At 54.3% G+C, this 4,529-nt stretch overlaps 1 long non-coding RNA gene across 1 annotated transcript; it reads right to left on the reverse strand.

Moving 5' to 3' along the window:
• Positions 1-1,069: 1,069 nt before the first annotated feature.
• Positions 1,070-4,529, reverse strand: LOC147576013 (uncharacterized). The gene is made up of 2 exons (XR_015241668.1): positions 4,075-4,529; positions 1,070-2,162 (listed from the first exon to the last, which is right to left on the reverse strand). It is a non-coding gene; the product is annotated as an uncharacterized LOC147576013 (long non-coding RNA).

Genomic DNA, 4,529 nt, shown 5'->3' on the forward strand with positions numbered 1-4,529 from the left:
TAAGGGCCACGGGAGGATTCAGAAATAACGTAAATTCTTGCCGTGTGCAGTTTATGAAGCATGCAGTAAATGATAGCCGTTCATATGGTCATCAGGCAGCTAAGACCGTAGCACTGATTTTGACTGGAAGAAAAGGCAAACACTCGTCGCCAGCGAAGCGCCATCTCGATTAGAGGGCAGGCAATTCGCAGGGGATTTATTCTAATAGAAGAGTGAGACGTATTCATGTGAGGAAGGAGAGATGAGGGTCAAGCCCATAGATTCAAGAAAATCACACAGGTCAACAGGAGAAGCAAGGCCAAATAAGGGAAAAGGAGACTGCAGAAATGCAGGCTGTTTGCCTCCTTGCAACCACAGGGCAGAGAGCCCAGAGTTCAGACGAGGTCTGCCCAAGCTGCAATTTGGACTTGGCAAAGGCTCGAGTCCCACTCCTAGGGAGCCTGACAGTGGGGCCCTCTCCTTGGGACGATGATGCCAATCAGCACATGGTAAACAAAGGTGGGGACAGGGCAGGCACCAGGCCCAACCTGGGCTGTGCTTGTGAACCTCTCGTGTCCTGCCAGCCAGCTCCTTTGCCCATTGACTCTACGCAGGGACTGTGAGAATAAGCCCAGGGCATGTTTCTCACCTCGTGCCTGTAGGGTTGGAAGGCAATGCTAGATTCTCTGGGACAAGACGGCCAGCTAGTGTGTGTGGGTGGGTGGCGGGGGCGGGGGGGGGGGAAGAAGGGGGACAGTGCAAACTTCAGAGTCAGCCGGAACTAGGTTCAAATCCAGCTCAGCCATCTGTATGTGTGGGCTTGGGCAAATCACAGGCTCCCTCTTGGCCTCAGAGCCGTCATCTATCAAGGGGGATGGCAGCCTGTCCTTTGCAGAGTTATCACAAGGACGAGATGAGAGTGTGAATCTAAGTCACCAAGCACAGGGTCAGGCTAGCTGGAAAAAAGGCACCTAGAGAGAATGATACCTGGCATAATCCATGTGAGAGCCACTGCTCAGAGCCAACCAACTCTTGAAGGAAGACACATAGCCTAGCACAACGGAGAATAATTTCAGTCTCCACACCAGTGTGACTTTGTTGTTTTTTATTTTTATTTATTTATTTATTTATTTATTTATTTATTTATTTATTCATTTATTTTTCATGTTTTTTGAGAGAGAGACAGAGTGTGAGCAGGGGAGGGAGCAGAGAGAGAGAGAGGGAGATACAGAATCCGAAGCAAGCTCCAGGCTCTGAGATGTCAGCACAGAGCCCGACGCGGGGCTCGAACCCTTGAACTGAGAGATCATGACCTGAGGCGAAGTCGGACGCTTAACCAACTGAGCCACCCAGGTGCCCCTCCACACTAGTGTGACTTTGGACAGATCGCTTACCCTCTCTGGGTCCCCATTGCATCATTTGTAAGATGGGGATCATTTTTCCTGGGCAGGGTCCTCCTGAGGATGGGGGCGACGTCTCAGTGCCGAGTTGCTTCGTGCAGGGCATGGCACGGAGTCATAAAGTGAGGTACCGTCCCTCCCCAGAGGCCACTGCGGTGCCATGGCCAAACCCCCGCTCAGGCCCTCTCCCTGACAGCTTCCTCCCTGCTCCTGCTCTCTTGCAGCACGCATGTATGCACCTTCAGAGGAACTGATATAAAAATAGCCAGCCCACGGCCCGTCTTCACCAAGACAGGGCGGCTCTGTGTCCTGGGGCCAGTTCTGTCCAACTGTGCCCGAGAGGTCTTTGCCAAGAGCAGCTGAAGACACGGGCCTGCTGAGATGGCAGATCAATGACCGGCTGTGTGTGGAGCTATGGGATCAGAGCTGGCCTTTAAAGGGCCCTGGCTGGGGGCAGGATGCGTGTGTATTAGTTATCTGTTGCTGCATTGCAAATGGCCCCAATACTGGGGGGGCTTAAACCAGCACAAATTTATTATCTCACAGTTTCTGGGGTCAGGTGTCCAGGTGTGGTTTAGTTGGGTGCCTCTGACTCAGTGTCTCGGGGGTTGCAATCAGGCCATCGGCGGGGGCAGCGGTCACCTCAAGGCTCCACTTGACCTGCGGGATCCACTTCCAAGCTCACTCACATGGCTGTTGGCAGGCTGCCCAAGGTCCGCGTCCAAATCCCTCACGTAGTTGCCAGACAGCCTTGGTTCCTCGCCGGGGGCCTCCATTAGCTGCCTGAGGGTCACACCACGGCAGCCAGTGAGGAGAGGGAGAGAGAGAGAGAGAGAGAGGGAGAGAGAGAAAGCCCAAGGCAGAAACCACAGTCTCTTTGTAACCTAGTCTTGGAAGTGGCATCCCATCACTGACGCCATCTTCTGTTCACTAGGAGGGAGTCATTAGGTCCAGCTCACATCCTAAGTGAGGGGGAATACTGGGGACCATCTTAGTGACTGCCTCCACGGGGGTGGGCATGGAGAAAGGCAGAAAAAGGGGGAAAAAAATCATAACTTTTTTATATAGTGAAAAGAGCCCAAGCCCAGTGACCCCGGCTCAAATGCTGGCCGTTCTGCGTAGCCTTGGGCTGCCCGCCATCTTGCTACTTAGAGTCCCAGCCTCCCCTTCTAACAAGTGAGGTAACAGCTCAGCTGGCCTGGGCGAGGTGGTATGCATTCATTCATTCATTCGTTCATTCACTCGTTCCCTGGGGCCCCAGTATGGTCAAAGCCCTTCGCCACATTATTCTCCTTAATATGGACGACCCTGTGGCATAGGCATTATTAACCCCTCTTTACAGATAAGGAAACGGAGGTTCAAAGAAGCCAGCAACAAACTCCCTGAGCTTACACAGCTACATGTGATTTGGTCCAAATGTTTCCTCCTTGGTCAGGCCACCCCGGCCCCTCTCATAAAGTAGCCCTGACCGCACCCCCTCCTGCCCCCGCAGCCCCTGCAGAGCACAGCACCCGGCTTCACTCGTGTACCTAAGAGCATCTTTGTTCTCCTTTTCTTTTTTTTTTCCTGCTGTTTTCCCTCTTCCCCATGAAAACAGAAGTCTGCTTTTTTGCCTAATAACCGCCGGATTTCGAATCTCTCGAGAAGTTGTCAGGCACCCAGCAAGGGTGCAGAGAACAGCTGGGAAGGGAATGAATGAAAGGGGAAGCCAGGTTTCCAGCAGAGTTCTGCTGTCCCAAAACCCACACGTTCAGGACCGGGGGCTGGGTGACAGTGATGCGTTCCCCCAGGGCCTGCCTCCACCACCCTTCCAAACTTTTCCCTCTGGGGGCAGCTTCTCAGGAAGACTTCCTCAGCCCCCAGGGCTGCCCACAATACAGTGGCTAGCACATACGTTCAGCAGGTATGCTTCCTCCATTCTACTCTGTTCCATTCCGTTCCATGACCAGGGGGCTTTTGCAAGAGCCAAGCAGCTGGGGAGGTGGAGCATGGGGTGGGGGGTGAGCCAGCCCCGCCTGCTGGCTGCCTCTCCCAGAGGCCCACGGCACCCACACCAGCGACTTTTACAGCCCAGCTGGACTCTGAAAGGGGAGTTTCCCCAGACCTTCCTCCTAGGCCTCTTTCTGGTCACTGTGCCCACCACCCTCCACCTGGGCCTCGAGGGAAACCTCCCCTGCCCATCTTTCCCTTCTTCCCATCATGCTCTGGTTCGCAGCGTGCTCGAGAACGGACCCACCCATGGTTCCTGGAAGCCAGCAGAGAGAGGCTGATGCATTCATACTGCTCCGTGAAGTCTGGGAACGTCACAGGGGAATGCCTGAGTGCAGCCCTCCCAGTGGCCTGTTGGCAGGTCTGGCTCACTTTCTGAGCTGTTAGCCAAGAATCTCTCTTCTAGGCTCCCTGTCAGCTAGCTGCCCATAACAGATAGTCTCCTGGGCCCCAGCCCCCTCAAATGGAACCAAGAGAAATGAAGCCCAAGGCCTCTTTCTACCCAAGGTACATTGTCCCAGTGACTGATACTGGCAATGATCATTCGTGAACATCCACCCCTTGCCCACAGCAGGGCCACCTCCCTCCCAGCCCCTCTTGGAAAGGTCTCCAGGACCACCGTGACTTCATCCCTCACAACAGCCACAACATTCACCCCTGCCACCCACACGGGCTGCCTGGGAGAGGCTTACTCAGGAGCACTTACCATCACGTGGCACTGTAACGGTCTGTCCCGACTTCTTCTGGATCCCCAGGGCAAAGACAGGGTTCGTCCACCTTCCCAGTACTTCCAGGCTGTGTGACTGTGGGTAAGTCCCTGAGCCTCTTCTGAGCCTCTTTACAGAGCTAGAGTTTGCTCACAGCTAGCAAACTACTGGCCCAGAGGTCCCATCTACGTTGTGGAAATGTTGTTTACGGCTCATTCAGTGCTCAACTTTGTTTTAAAAGTAGTTCCCAACATTTAAAACTTGGGAGATTTGGGGTGCCTGGGTGGCTCAGTCGGTTGAGCGTCCAGCTTCGGCTCAGGTCGTGATCTCACTGCTCGTGGGTTCGAGCCCCACGTTGAGCTCTGTGCTGACAGCTCAGAGCCTGGAGCCTGCTTCGGATTCTGTGTCTCCCTCTCTCTCTGCCCCTCCCCTGCTTGTACTCTGTCTCTCTCTC

This window comes from Puma concolor, chromosome D2 (assembly GCF_028749965.1).
Source record: "Puma concolor isolate L17-30 chromosome D2, mPumCon1.1.hap2, whole genome shotgun sequence".
NCBI lineage: Eukaryota > Metazoa > Chordata > Mammalia > Carnivora > Felidae > Puma > Puma concolor.